Source organism: Theobroma cacao, chromosome 5 (assembly GCF_053813885.1).
Source record: "Theobroma cacao isolate CCN51 chromosome 5, ASM5381388v1, whole genome shotgun sequence".
NCBI classification, from domain to species: domain Eukaryota; kingdom Viridiplantae; phylum Streptophyta; class Magnoliopsida; order Malvales; family Malvaceae; genus Theobroma; species Theobroma cacao.
Genome location: NC_142643.1, coordinates 5,510,461 through 5,535,478, shown reverse-complemented (window position 1 = coordinate 5,535,478; position 25,018 = coordinate 5,510,461). Strand labels below are relative to the sequence as shown.

Sequence of the window (25,018 nt, the reverse complement as noted above, 5' to 3'; positions counted from 1 at the left end):
GGAAGTATTAGAAAAGAAATATGGTAACGAGGATGAAAGTCTTCACAACTTTATTATAATAAAATATATAGACTTCAAAATGACTAACAATAAATCTGTTGTGGAACAAGCACATCTTTTTCGAGTTCTTATTCATGAGTTGAACTAAAGGAAAATTGAAATGTGCGAAAAATTTCATGTGGGTGCTTTGCTTGAAAAACTTTCTCCAAAATGGAAATCTTTTGCTTTGTTCCTAAAACACAAACATGAGACTTTGAAGAAAAACATATAGATAAGGATGAATAGTCTAATGAGTTTGTGGACAAAGTAAACATTATAGAAGAGAAACATTCAAACTCAAAAAAAAGAAATTTTTCAAAAGATAATTTTTGTAAACAACCATATAGTGTTAACAAGAAAAAAAAAGGATATTGCTTTATTTATGGAAAACTGGGGCAATTTGGAAAAAGTTTATTGACACCGCAAAGGCTAGAAAATGTTTGAGACATCGATCTCACATGTCAATGTTGTGACTAGTAAGGATGATAAAATGTTTGTTTCAAACATTCCTGTGGTCAATTTAGTGTATGAGCCTATCGATTGGTGGATTAATACTGATGCTAATATCCATGTTTGTGTTGGTGAATCTATATTTTTAAAATATTAGGTCATTGATAGAAGATACGTGAACATGGGTAATTTTGTGATTGTACAAGTGAAAGGACAAAGAATTATAGATATAAAATATTAGTCATTGACTGGTTTATTTTTTTATTTGACTGCAAGTAGACCTAACATATTGTTTAAAGTATGCCTATTTGCAAGATTTCAATCATGCCCCTAGGAATTGCATTTGACTATTGTAAAGAGGATCTTTAGATATCTCTTGAATACCCAAAGCTTAAGCCTATGGTATCCAAAAAGGTCAGCTTTTGATTTTCTTGGTTATTTTGATGCTGATTTTCTTGGTAGCAAAATTGATCGAACGAGTACCAGTGGTACTTGTTAATTCTTTGAAAACATGCTTGTGTCTTGGTCTTGCAAGAAACAAAACTCAGTTTCTCTTTCAACTGCTGAAGCTAAATATACTGCACAAATATTATCAATTAGGCAATAATTGAATGACTTTGGCATGTCCATGCATCACATTCCTATCTTTTATGACAACAAAAGTGCCATAAACATCTCAAAAAATCTAGTTCAACACTCTAGAACTAAGTACATTGAGGTTAAACATCATTTCAATAGAGATCATGTGCTTAAAGAAGATGTTAAAATCAAGTTTGTAGACACCTTGCATCAATTATATGATATTTTCACCAAACCTGTAAGTGAAGACCAATTTTGCAAAATTAGGAAAGAGTTAGGAATGCTTGACGTAAATGAACTTGCATTTAATTATGTTTTTTATGATGCTCTACTTGAAATATGCTTTAATTTGATATTTTAATTGGTTAAAATATGACTTTGATTAGATATGGGATCTTGAAAAGAAAAAAGAACTTACCTTGATCTGTTAAGACCCTTTTTAACCAATTAAAGTAATTCTGTGTTGAATTAATAGGTCTAAGTCAGTATGGTTTTAATTAGTTAAAAATTCCCTTAACTAGTTAAGGCAATTTTGGTCATTAGAAGCATCCCAAGTCAATAATATTTTAATTAGCTAATGCTTGCTCAAATCGATTAAAGCACCTTAAATGAAAAGAAAACTATCATACGGGAATTTTTGAATTTTAAAATTAAAAAAAATTAAGAGTAATAGGTACGGGAAAATCACCCACTCAAAACGTGGGTTAATCGATTACAAACCCACAATTTAAGAACTCTTCAGCTTCTCAAAAACCAACATTCCAAAAATTAAAACCTAAACACCTAGATTTCTCTTAAGATCTAACCTCTCTCTCGCCTTTAAGTTCCAAGCCAACTCGAGAAACCCTAAGTTTCCAACACTTGTAAAATGAATGGCCAAAACCTCACTTACCAGCAAAGTCACAGACAAAGGAAAAGGAAAAAGACCTATTGAAGAATCTCTGTCACCCCCTCCTCAGAAAAAAGGTAAGATGATGCTGAAGATATCATCAAAAAAGAAGGAATCGAGTTAAAAGAAATGAGGCAAAAATCAAAAGAATCTACAGTTAAAGGGCTATCCATCAAGAAAGGTACTACTCAAACTCCTCGCTTTAAGAATGAGGCCCATGAAGCTATGTTTAAAAAGATAGAGAATGCCACCATATCATGTGGTAAATTTCTTAATTGGCCCTAACTAGTTATTTTGATGAGTTAAAATTGAAGGGATTAAGTACAATTGGAGAAAGATTTTTTAGTCCCACACTAGTTAAAGAATTCTATTTCAGCATTGCAGTAGACAAAAATGACTTAAAAAATCCAAAAAACTTTTAGAAAGATGAGTTAAATGTATTGTTAAATAGGAAAAAATTTATTGTGATTGCCTCTAAATTAAGAAAGCTATTGAAAACTAAGTTCCAAATGAGGAATTCAAAATGCCTAAAACTTATGATCCTTCACTTTTTAGGAGATAGTAATTGGTAGGAAGAATAAGTTTCCTTCCAAGAGCAATGCAAACTTTATTAAGAATGCTCAGTTGCAAATGCTTCATTACTTCATGGCCTCTACTCTTCATGGAAGGAGCAGTAGCTACTACTACATTAGGTCTCAGAACATTTGGCTGATGGAATCTGCATTTAATGAGATTCCTTTGAATGTAGGGAGGTATATGATAGAAAGAATCAGAAGTGCTTGTCTTAGGGACAAGGCAAATCTGCCTTATGGAAATATTATTTCAACCTTGGTCAAAAAGAAGAACATTTGGAACAATAGATCCAGAATGATAGGATTAAGAGCAAAGATATGGGAATCTACCTAGATAGTCTATAGAAAATGGGATACATATTTGAGCACAATGAATACATCAAAGTCCGTAAAAGTGCATAAGATACACCAAGTGGTGAAACCCCTTCCACTCTACCCTCTAAAACCAACCAGTGATCAAGCTAAAAAGGATAAAGTCATGAAAGAGAACATACTAAGCATTGAAAAGAAACTTAAAAAAATTAATCAAACTTTTCTCAAAAAGGAAAAAACTACTACCCTTATTTCTAAAGAAAAAGTGGCAAGTTAAACATCCATAGATGATAGAACAAAGCAAGGAAAATAAGGAAAAAGAAGCTAATGAAGGAAATGAACTTGAGCAAGAAAAAGATAATGAGATTGCGTAGGAAGGGGAAGTTGAAGCTACAAAAAAGGCAACTTTTGAAGAACCAACTTCATTTGAAGAGGTTCTAATAACTAATGTCTTCTATCATATGGTCAAAGAAGAATTAATAGAAAAAGCAATAGCTACCTCTGTTGCAAAGAATACTTCCATTGGGACAAGCTAAGGCAAAGGGAAAGAAAGGGCATCTAAATTTGCACCTACTCAGGCAAAACCCACTAACACAAGGAAAAAAGCCATGGCTACCAAAACTAAATTCTTCAAAAGGAGAAAATCTCCCAAGCTAGCTGAGACAACCTTTAAGCCCTTTTTCCAAACCTACCTCTCCATAGATCATTCCCTTATTACTTGATACCCCCAAATCCTCATCACTTGAATCTTTTCACTCCATAGATGTGGCAACTATAGTTGTTCATTTAGTCACTGATGAATCATCAGTTAGTGAATTCTCCTCAAATGATTCTGACTAAGGAAAAACTTTTCTAAAGTAACCCATTTTTTATTAATGTCGAAAAGAGGGAGGGATTAGATGATGGGATACAATGCTAGGATGCAATGTCTGTTTTTCTACTTTATGTTTATCTTGTGTTTCTTTTGTTGAACTTGGGTTGTGAACATTGTTTCTTTTGCTAAACTCGAGTGTGGTTATGGCTATGATTATATATTTATGGTTAATGGTTGTGTTTCAATGCCCATATTTTTATATGATGTGAATTTTTCAACAATGTTTGTATTTGTGTTGAGTATTTTTATATGATGAAATAAAATATACAGATATACAATGAATATGCAAGAAAAGATTTACATTGTTTTATCATTTTTTCTTTCATGCACATATTTAGAGGGAGCATACATTTAAGGGGAGCAATCCCTCACCTGCACATAAATATAAAATGAACATAGACATTGTATTCTTAATCTAGGAGTGTTTTGTCATCATAAAAAATAAGAGGAGAATGTTGACTCCATATGTTTTTAATGATAACAAAACATTCCTCATTCTTTGATGTCTAACTACATTATTTAAGTGTGCAGGATTAAGATTGAATCGCTTAATAAAAATGTTGTTTAAAAGCAAATTAAGAAGCTTTCCATGATACAAGAATGATTAATTAGTTAAAGGAACAAAGAACAAAAGACTTAGTAAAAACATAATGTTATTAACTTATTAATGTCAAGCTTTAATCAGTTAAGGTAAAGCTAGGTGCCACATGAGGGCAAAACATAAGTCTTTTAATCAATTTAAGGGAATAAGTTAATTGGTTAAAGGTCAAAGTTAAAGTGTCAAGAAGCACCAAAATTAAAATTCAAACTTAAATGACCATCCAAGGTGTCAAACCAAGAGATTCAAAGTTAATGATTTTCTTAATCGGTTGGAGCTTATTTCAATCAGTTAAGGTTAAAGAAAGAAAAGCCTTAATTAGTTAAAGAAAAGTCAAATCAGTTGATAGAAGGCTAATGAAATATGTTAGTTTAAAACAGAAAGTTTTTAATCAGTTAGAGTTGTAGTTAACTGGTTAACATAGGAAAGCAATATAGCAAACAAAGAAGGCTTCATCGATTAAAGTCAGTCTTTAACCGGTTAACAAAACATTGCTTACAGATTTGAATATGAGCATCAAAAGACAAAATAACAAGTAGAATTAGGTCAAAACTGTTTCCAATGGGCAAAATTTGTCTCAAACAGCCAAATATGATCTTTAAAGTATTTAAGGCATCTCCAATGATGAAAAATAAGAAACAGAAGTTCCAAAAAGAGTAAAAACCTTCTTTTGTTACTTGTTCTTCACTCTTATCCTTTGTAAAGTGTTTGAGCTAGAATTTGTACATCTTAGATTAGCTAGGTGATCAATTGTACTCCATTTTTTCTTCAGTTATTGATTAATTAGAATGTACAAAGCACTCTAAGAGTTGTTGAAAGGGTTTGGAGCTTAGGTTAGAAGCTCACTTTGTAAAAGCTTGGTGGAAGCTGTTAATTCCACTAGTTTAGTGAAGTTGGGTTAAAAATCCTTGATTGGGAGATCAAGTTAATGGATGTAGGTTAAAGAGGCCGAACCACTATAAATACTTGTGTTTTATGCATTTCTCTTGACCTTCTCTTTACTTGGTGCTTTTTAACTATTGCAAGCTTTAAACTTTCCTTTCCAAATTATCTTGAGATTTTCAAAGCTTTGAAGCTAACCTCTATATATCTTTTTAATGCTATTCACCTCCCCTCTAGCACTCTTTTTGGGACCAACAAAGTTTACTCTAGGAATGGTAAAAGATACTTTATTACTTTCATCGATGATTTTTCTAAATATTATTATGTCTTTCCAATTCAAACAAAAAATAAAGCTTTAGTTGTGTTTACTGCATATAAAATGAAGTTGAAAATCAGAAAGAAAAAAGAATCAAGATTCTTTGCTTAGACAATAGATGAGAATATGATTCTATAGAGTTTTCAAACTTCTATAATGAGAACAGAATTATCCATCAAGTATCCCCCCTTACACACCCTAATCAAATGATGTGGCAGAGAGGAAAAATCGAACTTTATTGCAAACTGTATGCTCTCAAAAAACTCTTGGAATGAAACACTCTTGTCTGCATGTCACATTCTAAATAAAGTTCCTCAAAAGAAATTAGATAAAACTCCATATGAATTAAGGAAAGGGAAGAGCCCAATTTAAATTATTTAAGAATGTAGGGGTACTTGGCAAGAGTAAAAATTTTGGAAATTAAAAAAAGAAATTGGGACCTAAAACCTTTGATGGAGTTCTGGTGGGCTATTCCTAAGATAATGTCATTTCTTTTAGTAATAAAGTCTGAAATTACTAATATAAGTGTCAACATTATCATAGAATTATGAGATGTTGTATTTTTTAGGACATTTTACCTTTGAAAATTAAGGTGAATAAATCAATATCTTCTAAATGCACTCCAATTTCAATAGCTCAATAGGAAGAAGAAGCAAAACAAATGAGAGTAGAGAAAAATTTTGGAAATGATTTTGGTCAAATGACCTATCCAGTCTCTGTACTCTTCAATTTTGTTCAATTTAGTCCTTGTACTCAAAATCAAAGCAATTTAGTCTCTTGATTTTGGAAATTGTGTCAATTTAGCCCCTCCCCCTAACAACATCCAATTTTGTTGTTAAAAGATGATGTCAGCAATGATGTGTCACATGTTGATGACGTGGCATTGAGATGATGGTGTGGCATGCCATAAGGCACCGAGTGATGTTGTGGAAAAATAACGTGGCACTATATGATGATTTGGCAATGCTGACGTGGCACTGACATGCTGACATGTCAGTGCCACATGGCAGATAAACAAATTTTTAAAAAAAATTCTACCACGCCATAGGGACTAAATTGAACAAAAATATATAGTAAAGAGACTAAATTAAACAAAATTGAGATGTTGAGGGACTAAATTGAAAAAAATATTTGAAAAATACAAATCTTTAAGTAGATTATTGATATGCTTATTAATAAGCCAAATATTTAAGTGTAAAATATTTATGGTATTAAAAATATATATATATATATATATATTTCTTACTTGATTATTGGATTCTAGAATATGTAAATTAATTTATCTTTTTTACAAAAATTAAGTTTAAATTCTCTTTCTATAAAAAAAATTTGAAAAACTTTCATACCTAAAGTCAAATTTAGATGAATAATTTGCATTGCGTTAAAAATAATATAGTATAAAATGACTAAATATTTTTATTTAGTTACAACTTTCACAATTTACAAACACACATTCTTTTGAAATTATTCAACTCTTACTCAATTTGCCGTTTATTTAAATTTACTCAAATTAGCAAAATATGTTGATTTAGTTACAACTTTCATAATTTATAAATACACATTCTCAAAATTTCTTATAAAACAATTTTATTTAAATTCAAATACCACAATCAAATTCTATTGATTTAAATTTAAATTATTAATTTAGATCTATAAAAAATTTATTAATAAAATAAAATGGTATAAATATTTACAGTTATATTTAACTTTATCAACCATAAATGTAGTCTTTAATCTAGGAAATTTTAACTTAAAAAATATAACTTAAAATATTAAACAAAATAAAAACATAAAAAATAAATAAATAATTGGAAGGATGGAACTCAAATTCTATAGTTGTAATAAGAGTTTGTTCTGTCCAAATTAAGCAAGTCAGAATAAGGAATTATTTTTATAATCATCATTAACTTTATATCTCCGTTCTTCATTTTTTTAAAAGAAAAAACTAAGTCAACATATTTTGCTAATTTGACTTTAGTTGAAGTTAAAAGCTAAGCTAAATAAATTTCAAATTTTTATACTATTACAAATAGAAGAAAAAGAATTTATTTAGTCATTTTATATTATTTTATTTTAACGTAATATAAGTTATTCATCTAAATTTGACTTCAAGTATGAAATTTTTTCAAAATTTTTTTATAGAAAGAGAATTCAAACTTAATTTTTATAAAAAAGATAAATTAATTTACATATTCTAGAATCAAATAATCAAGTAAGAAAATATTTATATATTTTTTTTAACACCATAAATCTTTTACACTTAAATATTTGGCTTATTAATAAGCATATCAATAATCTACTTAAAGATTTTTATTTTTCAAATATTCTTTTCAATTTAGTCCCTCAATATTTCAATTTTGTTCAATTCGGTCCATATACTATTTTTTTTTTCAATTTATCCCTATGACATGGTAGAATTTTTTTTTATAAATTTTTTTGAACTGCCACATGGCATTGACATGTCAACACGTCAGTGCCACGTGGCATGCCACATCATCAAAAATAACACGTCAACACTGGCATCAGTGATGAGATCATCACTAACGTCATCTTTTTTATGTACAGGGACTAAATTGAACAAAATTGAAGAGTACAGGGACTAGATAGGTCTTTTGATCAAATGATTTTTATACCTATCTAGTGGAAGATGATTCTCGAATGTACAAGGAAGCCACATCTTATGTAGACTTTACTTTTTGGAAATATTCCATAAATGTTGAAATAAAGTTTTTAATAAATAAAAAAACTTGGGTTTAGACTGAATTACCTAAAAGGTGTAAACCTATTAGCTATAATTCATAGAAAAATTCAATGTAAGATTAGTTGCAAAAGTTTATTCCAAAAAGAGGGGTTTGATTATTTTGACACTTATTCTTCAATAGCAAAAATGACGACGATCCGAATGCTTATAACTTTGGTATCCATATATAAGTTGGAGATCCATCAAATGGATGTTAAAACTGCCTTTCCAAATGGCAAATTAGAAGAAGAAATATATATGGCACAATCGGAGGGATTTATGATACTGGGTCAGAAGCATAAGGTTTGTAAACTAATGAAATCCTTATATGGATTAAAGCAAGCCCTAAAGCAATGGCATAAGAAATTTCATCAAGTCATCTTATCAAATGGATTTTTGATAAATGACTCTGATACATGTGTTTATATTAAAGTTACTAACTTTGGATGCGTCATATTATGTTTGTATGTGAATGATATTCCCATCTAAGGTAGCAATATGAGCATTATTTAGGAGACTAAATATTTCTTGTCGAAGAACTTTGACATGAAGATTTAGGAAAGGCAAATGTTATTTTGAGAGTTAGGATTTTATGAAGTCCTATGGGTATTACAATTAGACAATCACATTATATCGAGAAATTATTGAAGAAATTCAATAAATATGATTCTAAACCCACGAGTATGCCTTATGATTCGAATGTGAGATTAAGAAAAAAATGTTGGAGAGCTAGTTTCTCAATTATTACACTCTTAAATTATCGGTACACTCATGCATCTTTCAAATGTTATGACACCTGATATAGCACAAGATATGGGAAGGTTAAGTAGATATACTAGTAATCTTGATATAAAGCATTGGACGATCTTGGAAAGGATACTAAGATTTCTAAAGGGTACCATATCATTAAGTATACATTATTTGGGTTATCTCACTAAGTTCAAAGGCTATAGCAATGCAAACTGGATCTTTGATTTAGACTAAACTAAAGCTACCATAGGAAATGTTTTCACATTAGGTGGGGCTGTTGTTGCATGGAAATCCTCCAAGCAAACATGTATTTCTTAGTCTTCCACAAAATTTGAAATGATAGCCCTAGATGCAACGACACAACAAGCGGAATGGCTTAAACATTTATTAATGGATATTCCAATTATTGAAAAAGCAATTCCCGCGATCTGCCTTCATTGTGATAATCAAGTGGCTATTGCAAAATGTAAACAAAAGAACTCAAATGAGCAAAAGAGACATGCGCGTTGGAGGCAGAAGATAATTATGAGTTTAATTAAAAATGGAGTAATCATATTAGATTATATTTCTTCTCCAAAGAATATTACGGTTCTGTTAATGAATGGACTAGCTACAAAGCAAGTCATTGAATATTCAAGAGGGATGGGACTAGAGCCCATTAAATAGAACTTACTAGCAGTGGTAACCCAACCTTTCTGACTGGAGATCTTAAGACGAAGGTTCTAAATGCAGTAAAAATAAGCTATTTAGTGATTGAAGAAGTACCATCTTTTAAAAGTTTTATAATCCCACCATGATTTTATGGTTCTTAATGTAGTAGTTAGGAAGAGTACATGCTCTAAATGAGTTCATAGCAAATTTTGCAAGATATGTTTTCGCTACACATGTTCTTGAAGAATTCACCTATGTAAGTGTGGTTATGAAGCCACAACCTATGAGATTGAGCTTTTCTCTATAGCACTCAAGAAGCAAGATACGAGTGCAAGGCCATTAAAGTGCAACCCCATTTAGAACTCAATAAAATCTCGTACGATGTGTACAATGAATTGAAGCTCGAACTAGAAAATCCTAGTTCAAGATGCAAGTTCACTATAGTTCTTCTAAATGGATTTTCTCATACTAAGTGAGGTTCGAGTCCATAAGACACCTTCATCGAATACATTGTAAAAGACTATTTTTGTATTCCTTAAATTTCGACTCATGTGGGGGATTGTTGGAGTTTTAATTCCTATTTTATTTTTTTGGCGATTCAAAATTTAATGTGTCTATTAGGAAAGGCATGACCTTTGATTGTAGAAAGGCATGTATCTTTAGAAAGACACATTTGTTCATTTCTGAATAGGTGTGGTTGAATGAAGAGACACGTTGATGATGTTTCACTATCTATAAATACTTTTCCCCTCTTTCTAAAAAATTCATTTCAAGCATTCCATGTTTCCAAAAACTCCATTCTTCTTCATTCTAAAATTCCTTTAAGAGCAATCAAGAGATTTACGAATTCACCAGATTTTCTATTTAAATGCACATTAGATAATCCTTGAATAGTTTGTTGTATCTTGGGAGTAGGACGTCATTGATTACTATTTACACTGGGATAATGATGGAAATATACTCTAAAATTAACACCTTCCGTAACGTGCCTTGAACTGATTTTCACATTTAAAACTCTTTCTTATTTCTTTTTTTTTTTTGTTAACTGTTAAATCTCTATTATTTCTTCATGTGTTTTTCTTTATCTTTTTTAGTATAGATTCCAACAAATTAATATTACCTACTTGTTCTTAGCTTTAAATTGGCAAAGCCTCGCTGGTGTACTTTATAACCTTATTTATTGGGGTTGATCGTAATCCACTTGCTTTATTTTGAGAGCCATAAACAAGATTCATGATTGCCATAAAAGGCATATCAACAAGATGCAAATTCAATGTTTGCTACGGGGAATTCATCTTATTTTTTTGTGTTTCGGGCACCTATATAGCTAGCTTCCATTATGTTTCCCTATTATGTGAATAACGTCTTTATTTGAATAAAAGAGTTAGCTACCATAATCTTTCATGCTTTCCATTCTCATGGAGATATTATTCTTTTAAGTGAAAAATCAAGATGATTAATTAAGGAAACAATGAAATGAGGAAAAGATAAAGAAACAGGCAGCTAATTAATGGTTGCATGAGAGAAACGAGAATTCCAAAGAAAGCTGCACTAAGAGGATTCTTTTAGTTCCAAACGATCTAATTGTTGTTAACGAGGTCGATCCATCTCTTGGAGAAGATCTGTCAAACCCTGCTTTCTAAAATAATTATAATGTCTTTCACATGCTCGATAGAATGTTTGTATATTTAGGAAGTTCGAAAAATCGTTAAAAGACGATATTGCCCCTAATGGTATCATTAAGTCGATTAAGCCTCGAACTAGTTCAAATAGGAATTTTAAGGTGAAATTAAGAGTTTCACAGTTCAGGGATGACTCAAAATGGTAATTAGGAGTTCGAGAATCAATTCGGAGTCAAACCAGAATTTTCACTATCTAGGGGCAAAATCTTAATTTTACCACCCGAGGACGAAATTGAATTTTTCGAGAGAATTTAGATCAAATTTGATTAAATGGAGCATGATATGAGTATAAGGAGTGAAAATTATGCATTTTGGTAATTTTTCAATTTCTGGGGTAAAAATGTAATTTTTCACTTTACGGGGGTAAAAGTGTAATTTTTAAAAATTTACTCCACCAAAACTTTGGAAAAGTCTAGAAATTTCATGGAAGACATGGATAAGTGAAGAGGATTGAGTGGTAGGAAAAGAAAGTCAAAAAGATGGCTAGAAAAAAATAAAATAATAAAATATTTAAAAGGTAAATAAAATAATAATATTTTATTAAGCCTATTAAAAGGCTTGAAAATTCCAGAATTTTCCATTGGGATGGTCAGCCAGAACCAGCAGGAGAGAGAGAGAAATAAGAACAAACCCTAGAGTGAGAAAATTCAAAGAAAAAGTGTGATTTTTCAAGGAATCAAGTGTTTAAAGGTATGATTTTTCAAGCTTAGCTTAAGATTTATCATTTCCATGCATTTCTTATCATTTTTCATGGTTGAATCATGTGATTTGAGAATGAATTCAATTCTGGAAAAATGGGTTAGGAGAGAGAAACTTGTTAGATTAATTTGATTTTAAGTTATGTTAGTGTTTTAAGTTAGTTTAGCATATTTAGGAACAAAACAACAAGAAAAGAATTTATTTTCCTCCATTACCATTATTGGACGAATTTTCTAGGGGAATATTGGCTGATGATCTTGATGTTTATTTGAGGAATTATGATGAATAATGATGAATTATGAGTCTAGAAAAATAATGGAAATTTTCGGAGCAAAAATACAAATTTTTACCCGTTAGGGGTATTTTCGTAATTTGCTATCGGGACTGATAATTTGCACCACACTGAGGGACATTAAGTCAATTTGGGTGCAATTGAGGTATAGAAACTAAAAAAAATTAATTTGGAGTTTAAACGGACACGTATATCGATTTAATCGGGTAATAGGTCGAATTAGGTCAGCACCACATTTAAGCGGTAGTCGGATAAGTTGCATGTCATATCATGCATATACACCGAGCCTGAATTGATTTTATAATGGTCAAGCATTAATGTGGTGAATTATGTATTGTACATTGTGGATAGGTGGTGAGCAAATTACACTAGTAAAAGTACAGAAATTGTGCTTGAAGACTGGGATTAGGAGTACATCGACTCCTAAAACTGTGAGTTGACAATTTATCGTCTTAAATATCTAGAGTAATTATACTTGTTTGATGCTTTTATTGAATGGTGAATTTAAATTATAAAATATTATGTTTTCCAATTAAAATGTTTTTTTAATAAAAATGAGATTTATACTGGTTTTGAAATCAAATATTGTTTTGGGAAAATTGAGTATATGGAGACTGTGTTGAAATTTATGATTTTATATGTTATTGAAATCGGGGCTTATGACACTATGGTAGCATGATGGCTAAATTTTTGGGGTTGGCATGAAATATATGAACAATTTTGGATTGGTCTCGGTAGACTGGATTACATTTTATTCGCCATATTATGCTACTGGAATTTTTATGGTTCTGGTGGTATATTAAACGGTCACTGCAGTGATTGGGGTTTCCGTGGACTGCCTATGAGAGGAGCACGGTAACTCAATTATATACTTACCTCCGGGGGGAGATGTTGGGTGAAGTATCTCCTGAGGTATGATTTGAGTGCACCTCACGTTCGAGCCACCACGTGAGAGTGAGACTCAGCCAACGTCAAGGAACGGCTGTGTGTCAGATGTGAAAACATGTTTATGGGTATGGGTCATTGAACAGCCTTGGCGGTCTCAGTGGGATACCTTGACGAAGGTACCCGCGAGAATGATTATGGCAGGGGCCAAGTTTAAGAAATTCATAAGCCGGGAAATTTTGATGAAAATAAATTGTTTGGTATAGATTGAAACGAAATTTGTGTTATGAACATTATTGAGATATAACGTTTTTATATTATCTCCATCTACTCGGCTTTAGATGCTTTTGATGGTAATTGTTTACTCACTGGGATTATTTAATCTCACCCCTCTTCCTATCCATTTTTCAGGCTCAGGACAGTTTGTTGATAGTTGATTAAGACGAGAATTAATCTCGGAGTTGCATCATAGGAAGTAAGGGTTCGTAACCTTACATCTTCTTAGTCAGTTGGGGGCCCACGTGTCACTGAAAAAGTAATTTTATTCTTCAGTTATTTGATTTAAAGTATGTATGAATATATTTAGCTTTTACACCATGTTTTTGACGAGTTTTGGTATTTTCGAAGAAAAATGATGAAAATGCCCATGTGAACCAGAAAGTAATATTTTATTGTTTTGATTTGGAAATGACTTCTGATTTTTTTTAAATGTGAGATTTAATAACTGTCACTCACTAGGGAGATGCAGAAGCTGATGCTAAGCCTTGCGGGATTTCGATCGGCATTTGGGGTAATGAGTGCCTATCGGGACGTCGCGGCGGTTGTCACGGGCTCGATGGGAGTTCCGGGTCATGACAAGATCACATTCATGAAGGCACAACACAATATTATTGAAGTATAAGAGACACTAAATGATACCAACACTTAAGCAATTGACCTTTTATCAGCCAAATCACTCAATTCATAATTTCTTTATGATAAAAGCAAACGTACAAGATCAACTTCTTGTATACAAAAGTGATGGTCACACTACACAAGAACCTTTTAACTATGGTAAAAAGGGGCAATATATTTAACTTAATCTAATTGAATTAATAAAATATGGGGGAAAAGAGTGAAACTTTACCTATATTTTATCATAATTAGAAAAACATTATTCTATAGTATTTCAAGAGTTTAATTGCATGACGTGTGTATATACATATATGATATACGTATATGTATTTGTGTGATTGTACCATATATTGTTCTTCAAAGAGTTTGGACATAGTTCATTAATATTCATTTTTATATATTTCTTATATAAGCTTAAACCTTAAAAATGCCCTTGTACTATATATATTTATTCAACCAAGTCCTTCACCTTCGATACATTCAAATGAGTCTTTAAATTTTTATTTTGAGACAAACAAGCTCTTAGTCATAACTAAGAATTAATTGTCATTTCTGATGTCATCTGACATTTTTTGTCCACGTGGCATATTTCTCCTTTCTCTCCCTTTTTCTCTCTCTCTCTCTCTCTCTCTCTCTCTCTCTCTCTCTCTCTCTCTCTCTCTCTCTCTCTCTCTCTTTTTGTTGTGGGTCATCATCCATCGTCAGCCAAATCTAAAACCCTACAAAAAAGCAAAACATTACTGACAAAATTTTTTGTCTGTAATAGTTTAGATTTCGTCGGTATTTTACATTATCGATGAAAATTTTCATCAGTATTTAGTCAAAAATACTGTGGTCAATAATGGCAAATCCATCAACAACGAATGCCAACAGAATATTTCATTGGTACATCTGTCGGCAAAAGCTCGAATCTATCGATCGATGTATTGTTGGTAATGAGGGAATTCCATTGGTAATTTTCATCGATAAAAGTACTGACAAACCTTAATTTGTCAATAATTTCAATTAGCAATCTGTTGATATTTATCGATGGATTTACCTATGGATAGCCAATGGAGCCGACTTTAAAGTGGACAAGTAGTATCCGTTCGCAATAGGTGAGAATCCATTGACATTCCATCGGTAAAAGATGAATTCGGTCAAAAACTGCATCGGTAACTGACGTCAGTGGATTGTAAAGACGCCTGGACATTGTGAGACACTAATCATGGTAAGGTTGGAAACCCCATTAAGAGGAAAAATAGCCAAAATTCCACTTTGGTTGGCTAAACCAAAGATACTAAAAACCTCTTACTCTTTAAAAGAGCCTAGAGAAATAAGCACTCATACTTAAGAAAATATTATTTATTAACTTTCAACTTGAATGTGAATAATAACTAAGCCTAAGGGTCTTATTTATAGTATTATAGCCCAAATCCTTATAAAACTCTACTTCTTGTTGCATAATACAATTAGAATAATTAACAAGAGATTTAAATAAAATAAGTGTTCTATTCCTGAACAGAAAATGACTAGCTTAAAGTCCTAATACAAGTAAAAGAAGAATTCTATTATACTTATTATTCCTAAATAATAATAATCTAATAATATACTCTTGTATCATTCTCTCTAGATTGGAGAAAAATCATCTTCAAGATCCATATGTTTATCATGTTCTCCATAGCAAAAAGAGAGATCAGCTACATTGAAAGTTGCAGAAACTTCATAATCTCCAAGATGTTCAATCTTGTAAGCATTCTCATTAATACGTTCCAAGACTTGGAATGGTCCATCAGCTCGAGGAGATAGTTTTGCACGAGACTTAGGAAAACATTCTTTCCTTAAATGAATCCACACTAAGTCTTTTTTTTAAAAACTAGCTGGCTTTTTATGCTTATTGGCTTGCTTTTGGTATCTATCAATCTGACAAATAGTCTTCTCTCAAACTTCTTCATGAAGCTTCTTGATTTGCTTAGCACGTTCTTCAGCATCAGCACTAAATTCAAGAGTAGTTGGTAATGCAAGAAGATCTAAAAGACTAAAAGGGTGTTTTCCATACACTACTTCAAATGGACATCTTCTAGTGGTTTGGCTTATAGAATTATTATAAGAAAATCTACTTGTGCAAACACAAGATCCCATCGGCGAATGTGTTTACCACAAAGCTGTGTAATAAGTTTCCCAAATTTTTGTTGACCACTTCTATTTGACCATCCGTTTGAGGGTGACTTGCTAAACTAAATTGCAAATGAGTTCCCATTTTCCTCTAGAGAGTTCGCCAAAAATGACTCTTGAACTTTACATCTCGATCTGAAGTGATGGTTTTTGGAATTCCATGAAAACGTACAATTTCTTTAAAGTACAAATCAGCTATGTGAGTAGCATCATCAGTTTTATGGCATGGCACAAAATGAGCCATTTTGGAAAATCTATCAATGACCACCATTCCAAAGTCTTTTTGCTTCTGAGTTATTGGTAAACCCAAAACAAAATCCATACTCACACCTACCCAAGGAGCTTCAAGAATAGGTAATGGTTTATACATACCAGTGTTTTGATTTCCAAGTTTGGCAATATGGCAAATACGACACCATTGAATATGTCGGATGATATCTCATTCCAGCTTGGGCCAATAAAACTTTTCTTTCATTAGAGCCAATGTTTTGTCTCTCCTAAAATGTCCAGCTAATCTTTCATTATGAGCTTCCCAAATAATAGATTAGCGTAAAGAACAATGAGGGATGCATAGTTGGTTATCTTTGAAAAGATACCTTTCTTGCTAATGAAATTGTCGATAGGGATGTTAGGAATTGGATTTCCATATCTCACCAAATTCAGGATCTTTCTCATGCAATTCTTTCACAACTTCAAAGCCAACAACCTTCAATTGTAAAGTAAAGAGGAGAGTAAGGTGACAACTTAAAGCATCATCTACCTTGTTTTGTGCACCTAACTTGTGCTTGAGGAGAATTGGAAAGCCTTGAAGAAACTCACTCCAAGCTGCATGTCACCGATTAAGCTTGTGTTGGGAGTTAAGGTGTTTGAGGGCTTCGTGGTCAGAATACAAGATAAATTCTTTTGGCAATAAATAATGGCTCCAATGATCTAGGGCTTGAATAACAGCATAAAACTCCTTATCATTCGTTGAGTATTTCAATTTTGCATCATTGAGTTTCTCACTAAAAAAGGCAATTGGTCTTTCTTTTTGAGAAAGAACAGCACTAATACCAATATTAGAGGCATCACAATCAACTTCAAACACCAAATCAAAGTTCAGAAGTGCAAGCTCGAGAGCTTTAGTAATCCTTTCTTTCAATTCCTCAAAGATATGTTGTGCCTTGATACTCCATATAAAACTATCTTACTTAAGGCATTCAGTAAGTGGAGCAGGAATAGAACTAAAGTTTTTGATAAAATGTCGATCTTGGAGAAGATAATAACACCATGCAATTAATCCAACAAATCATCAAGTCTAGGAATGGGAAAATGATACTCGATGGTGATTTTGTTCATGGCACGACTATCAATGCACATACGCCATGTTCCATCTTTTTTTGGAACTAATAAAGCAGGAACAACACATGGGCTAACGCTTTCTCTTACCAAGACTTTATCCAAAAGTTGTTTGACTTGATGTTGTAACTCTTTATACTCTTGCAGACTCATGCGATAAGTAGGCTTGTTTGGAATTACAAAACTAGGGATGAAATAAATGGCATGTTGAATATCTCGCATTGGTGGCAGTCCATGGGGTATCTCATCAGGTATAACATCACAAAACTCCTTAATTATGGGTTTGACATCTTTGGATAAGGTCAAGATACTTCATTCTCCTCACAAACTAATAAGAGGTATAAAAGGCTTGACTCACGATAAGCTTTGTTTAAACTAGACACAATGATGAGTGCTTTATCTTCCTCTTGTCTCTTTGGGCAGTCTTCTAGCTTTAATGAAGTCAACATAATTTTTACTCCATCTTTGATGAAGGAATAAGTATTCTTGTATCCATCTTGGTGAGCTCGACGATCATATTGCCATAGGCATCCCAACAACAAGTGGCATACGTCCATTGGGATAACATCACACTAGATTTCATCTTGATACTTATATCCAACAAAGAACTGAACACAACAACGCTTCTTTACCTTAACTTCGTTTCCTTTTCTCAGCCATTGTAGCTTGTAAGGATGAGGATGTACTTCAATTGGAAGTTTCAACTTTTCTTCCATGTAGTTGACAACAACATTCTCACAACTTCCACTATCAATAATGACATTATAAACCTTGTGCACCTTGTATATAATATGTTGTGACAAAACCAACTTTCATCTTCAGTCATCATAGCAATGTTAAGATTACAACGAACAATAAGAGCTTCTCCATGGTCAGCAGATACTTCTTCTACCTTATCTTCATTGAATATTTCTAGCTCATCATCTACTTCTTTCATGCTAGGTTCTTCCATAACTTCTTCTTCAACTAAGGAGATAATTTTTCGATTTAGGCAATCATAAGCAATATGCCCAAATCCTTGGCATTTGAATCATTTTTTGTTGACATTATAAGCACGAGTAGAAGTAGTCTCTTTATTACTATTGTTTACAGTTTTGGAAGAGTTTACTTTTGGAGGAGAAATAGTTGCTGAACTTTGTCTCCCACGGTTTGAGGTGCAATCTTTTCGTCTAGATGAACTCTTTAAACCTTTCTGTAATTGTTGTTTCTCAACCTTTAATGCTAATCTGATGACATCATTTAAGTTCCAATATGATTGTAGTTGAACAATATCTGCAATTTCAACATTGAAACCTCCAAGATAACGAGCTGCAATTTGTTCTTTAGGTTCATGGACATCGCACTTCATGTGTAGTTGTTTGAATTTCATTGTATATTCTTCCACCAACATTGTTTTTTGCCTCAAGTTATGAAATTTCATAAAAATTTCTTGTCGATAATGTTCAAGAAGGAACTTACATTTGAGTTCTCGACACATCTTATCCTATGTTCTAATCTTGTTGTGACCTTCTCTTTCTCATTATCTTTTGAGATTTTCCCACCAAATAGAAGCGTGATTCTTCAATTTAATTGCCACAAGCTTTACAAGTTTTTCATTAGGAATATCTTTGAGCTCGAAAACTCTTTCCATTGTGCAGAGCCAGTCAAGGAAGTAATCAGGATGAAGTTTTCCTTCAAACTCAGGAATGTCGACTTTGATTCTTAAATCTCTAGTAGTAGCAGTTCTCAAGCGACGAATAGGTATTTCTTCATCAAAAGATGAATTTTGATGAAACGGGTTGGTGTCATTCTCTTCATCATGAGAGCTACTATTATTGATTTGAGCATCACATCTTGCTAGTTGCTCTTGTAATTCTTTAATTTGTTGACGTAGTTCTGCAATCTCGATCTCTCAATCTCTTGATCATCTCTTTGACGATTTTGGTATCTTGGCGACATGTTATTATATGATGATGATGATGTGGTGATATAGAAAAAAGATGATGATATAACTATAAAATAATAAAAGAAATAGAATTACCTGAACAAGGAGTATCGAAACCCAACAATGAACCTAAACTACGTAGCGAACAATGATCCTCCTACTTTGATACCAAACTGACGCTGGGGCATTGTAAAGACACTGGGCATTGTGAAAGACACCAATCGTGGCAAGGTTGAAAACCTCACTAAGGTAAAAAATAGGCAAAATCCCACTTTGGTTGGCTAGGCCAATGATACTAAAAACCTCTTATTCTTTAAAAGAGCCTAGAGAAATAAGCACTCATACTTAAAAAAATATTATTTATTAACTTTCAACTTGAATGTAAATAATAACTAAGCCTAAGGGTCCTATTTATAGTATTATAGGCCCACATCCTAATAAAACTATACTTCTTGTTGCCTATTATAATTAGAATAATTAACAAAAGATTTAAATAAAATAAGTGTTCTATTCCTAAATAGAAAATGATTAGCTTAAAGTCCTAATACAAGCAAAAGAAGAATTCTATTATACTTATAATTCTTAAATAATAATAATCTAATAATTAACTTATGTATCATTCTCTCTATGTTGGAGAAAAATTGTCTTCAAGATCCCTATCTTCATCATGTTCTCCATAGTAAGGAAAGAGATCAGCTACATTGAAAGTTGCAGAAACTTCACAATCTCTAGGAAGTTAAATCTTGTAAGCATTCTCATTAATACGTTCCAAGACTTGGAATGGTCCACCAACTAGAGGAGATAGTTTTTCACGAGACTTAGGAAAACGTTCTTTTCTTAAATGAATCCACACTAAGTCTCTTTTTTTTAAAACTAGATGGCCTTGTGTGCTTATTAGCTTGCTTTTGGTATCTATCAGTCTGACGAATAGTCTTATCTCAAACTTCTTCATGAAGGTTCTTAATTTGCTTAGCACGTTCTTTAGCATCAGCACTAAATTCACGAGTAATTGGTAATGCAATAAGGTCCAAAGGACTAAAAGGGTGTTTTCCATACACTACTTCAAATAGACATCTTCCAGTAGTTTTGCTTACAGAATTATTATAAGAAAATTTTGCCTGTGCTAACACAAGATCCCATTGGCAAATGTGTTTACCCACAAAGCTTTGTAATAAGTTTCCCACACTTTTGTTGACCACTTCTCTTTGACCATCCATGTAAAGGTGACTTGCAGAACTAAATTGCAAGTGAGTTCTCATTTTTCTCTAGAGAGTTCACCAAAAATGACTCTTGAACTTCACATCTCAATCTGAAGTGATGGTTTTTGGAATTCCATGAATACACATAATTTCTTTAAAGTGCAAATCAGCTATGTGAAAAGCATCATCAGTTTTAGGGCATGGCACAAGATGAGACATTTTGGAAAATCTATCGATGAACACCATTATAGAGTCCTTTTGCCTTTGAGCTCTTGGTAAACCCAAAACAAAATCCATACTCACATCTACCCAAAGAGCTTTAGGAATGGGTAATGGTTTATACATACCAGTGTTTTGACTTCTAAGTTTGGCAATATGGCAAATATGACACCTTTGAATATGTCGGATGATATCTCATTCCAGCTTGGGCCAATAAAACTTTTCTTTCACAAGAGCCAATGTTTTGTCTCTCCTAAAATGTCCAACTAATCCTCCATTATAAGCTTCCCAAATAATAGATTGGCGTAAAGAACATTGAGGGATGCATAGTTGATTACCTTTGAAAAGATACCTTTCTTGCTAATGAAATTGCCGATCAAGTGTTGCTACTACTGCTATGGTGGAAGTAGTGGACCCAACTGTTGTGATGAGGAAGACTTGGAGGCGTCTAGCAGTAACCTCGTAGGAATTACCTTTAACAAGTTATTAAGTCTATCCACCGATGTCATCAAGGTATCGATGTCATTAACCAACCGTCGATATCCCTCTAACTCAAGCATAAAAGGTAAAGGAAGTGGTGCTCAAGGCCACTAGCAAACTTAAATGTTGCAGTTAGAACTGAAAGCCTCGAAGCGGGGACTTTGGTGCCAAATCTATAGACGTGGGTCCGAGTACTATTCAGTCGTCCAATGGCCTCTTTCCATGTCTCAAGATCAAACTCTAGTTGGGTCGACGATTCCTCACCGTACTTATGCACTAAAGCCAAAGCGTATAATTCCTACAAATAGAAAAGCATAAAATTATTAAGTTATTTACTTAGTAAGCAACATATATATATATATATATATATATATATATATATATATAAACACATGTATTACTTACACAGAAAGTCTTAAATATGTTCTCCACAAATTCTCTGATACCCTTCTGCCGCTTGTGAGTTTGTTCAAAGAACTCGAAGAATGTCACCAATCGCAATTTTTCCTCGTGTTGTAATCGTAAAAAGATAATAAGAATAAAAAACACATCATTGTATGGTATCCCAATTGTTAACAACATAAAGAATAATCATTATTAAAGTGAATAATTGTTATAGTACTATAATAAAACCACGTACCATCTTCTTCTAGTGCAGGGCGAAAGGCAAAGAACTATTTGTATGTTTTGCTATGTTGTCATCCCTCTTTGTAAGACGGTTCTGCTTAGCCTTGCTTAAGTATGACTATCACTCGAGCTTGGACCATACATTATTAACTAGTTGGTCTCATACCTCAGTAGTGATCTAGGGTTATGCCTTACCCTTTGTCAATAGGAGATTGATGTCAGGGCTGTCTGCGTCCCTCTTGGCTTTGTCATGTTCATCCTTTAATACATTCTTGAGGCGAGCTTGCAAATTTTCTCCCATATGGACTAGACCTCCATTGCATCTATAGTAGCCCATGTGAAAGATTCCTACATCCAATAAAAATATAAATTAGTATGAGAAATTATGATAAATATACACTAATACTATATCCTTACATTATCTCAAATTTACTCCACGAGTTATCCTTACGCTTCACAGGTATCTACCTCTAAGTTGGCCAAGGTCCATTAAAGTTACTCTTGATAATCCACATAATCATCAAAGTAATGTCAGTCTCCTCAAAAGTACTACAAAATAGACTTATTGTTAGTAAAACGTATAAATTAATTAACTAAATTGACTACATATAATGATATAAATTGAAGTAGATGAAATTACCTCCTTCTAAGAAGATGCAAAATTATCTATCAATCTGGATGAGTTAGAGTAGGCAAACCGAGACTCGACCCTCGACCCTGAGCCTACAACGTATCGTTGGATGCAATAACAGCGTTCGGAGTGGGGGCTCCAACTGAAGTAGTTGACCTCGACATCGGTACCTTTGACAGTACCTGAGTATTTACCACTAGAGTATAAGTCTATGGTTTAGGGGGAAGATACGACACAAAAGGTCGAACGAACAAAAGGCCAACACAACTGACCTATCCTCGAGGGCTTGCCTTTTCAACTTAACCATGTCTGTCCAATAAGAAAAAAAATGTACAACTATTAGTAACTAGTGAAAAATAACATACATATAAAGATTAATTTAACTGAGAATAAATAAATATACGACATGATACATATAACCAATGACTTTCATAAAGTTTTAATGTCAAAGTGCAAAAAATACATTCGTACATTGAGAACGAAGAAAATGAGGTCACTCATTTTCTTCGTTCTCATCTTCATCATCATCGGTATCATTTTCAACTTCTTCGTCTGAGTCTTCCTCTATCTCATTGTATTCTCCTTCAGCTTTATCATCTTCTTCATCTTCTTCAACATCCACAAACGTATTAACCTCTTCATGTGCACTTCTAATAAGAATTGTATTATTGCAAGGTCAATCAAAGTATGATCAATTACTAATTTAAATAATTTTAAATAATTGATTAATTACTCATTTATGTAATTGATTAATTACTAATACATGATTCTTTATAATTGGTAAAATTATGTAATTAGCTCCTTAAACCCTTAATTAATTTAAATAAATAATATTTTATATTCTGTTACTCATTTTATTAATTGCTTAATTACTTAATTTTAACACATATCATTACTAATTAATTCACTAAATTATTTAATTAACTCATTAACACTTTAATTAATTTAAATATTTTTTTAAATTAACTAATCTTACTAATTTAATTCATTTCTAAATAACTAATTAAAACATTTTTTTATTTGATTAGTTAAATTGTTTAATTACACTAATACAACCTTAATTAATTTAAATAATTTTAAATTTTACTAAATTTACTAATTTAATTAATTGCTTAATTACCATAAACCTTAACTAATTTAAATAATTTTAAAATTTTCTAAATTTACTAATTTAATTAATTGCTTGATTACCATAAATCTTAATTAATTTAAATAATTTTTAGTGTCTCTAAGTGTACTAATTTAATTAATTGATTAATTACTAATACATTATTATTTTTATTTACTTAAATTATTTAATTAATTCCCTAAACCCTAATTTAAATAAATAAAATATTATATAATATTACTCATTTAATTAATTTCTTAATTAGTTTATATAACACTAAACTATTAACTAAATTAAATAAAATAATATATTATATAATATTACTCATTTTATTAATTGCTTAGTAACTTAATTATAACATATTACATTACTAAATAATTCACTAAATTATTTAATTAACTCATTAAACCCTTATTTAATTTAGATATTTGTAAAATTCTCTAATCTTACTCATTTAATTCATAGCTAAATAACTAATTAAAATATTTTTCTTTTGATAATTAGTTAAATTCTTTAATTGCCCTAATACAACCTTAACTAATTTAACTAATTTTAAATTTTACTAAATTTACTAATTTACTTAATTGTTCAATTACCCTAAATAATTTAAATAATTTTAAATTTTTATAAACTTACTAATTTAGTTACAAATGATTTCCATTTAACAAATTCACAAAGCTTTCAACAATATCAGCCAAATCAAATAACTATAAGCTAAACCCATATTTCATATTTCATTGTTGGCAAGGCATAATTAGTAAATGAAAACAACCCTACACCCAATTAACAACTAACAATCAAAGCAATCAGTTAACAATATCCATTGTGAATTTGTTTACAATCAACAACCTTAAACCAGAAAGCAAAATACCAACAACAACCAAATTAATACATAGACTTAAACCCTAAACCAGCAAGCAAAATCCCAACAACCAACAACAACAAATTAATTAAAAAACCCTAAACAAGCAACAATATAATGGGGAGGTTAAATCGGCAAGAAGCTAACTTCTTGGGGTAGCTGAAACTAATTAGTTACCTTCAGTGGGGGGCGAGGTGGACGAGAGGCACGGATGCAAAGGGAAAAGCAACGAGAGGCGTTGATCGAAAGGGAGAAGAAGGAAAAAAAGATTGTAGGGGTTGGGTCGTCGGCAAGCATGGGTTCGATGCACTTCAAATGGTGGAAGGGGTCGTTGGGGTGGGGTAAGAGGCCGAGAAGGCTAAGAGAGTGAGA

At 32.0% G+C, this 25,018-nt stretch overlaps 1 non-coding gene across 1 annotated transcript; it reads right to left on the bottom strand.

Annotated features, from left to right (window-relative positions):
* Positions 1–7,329: 7,329 nt before the first annotated feature.
* On the bottom strand, positions 7,330–7,421 carry LOC148762381 (small nucleolar RNA snoR8a). Its single transcript, XR_016026855.1, has one exon. It is a non-coding gene; the product is annotated as a small nucleolar RNA snoR8a (small nucleolar RNA).
* Positions 7,422–25,018: the final 17,597 nt, after the last annotated feature.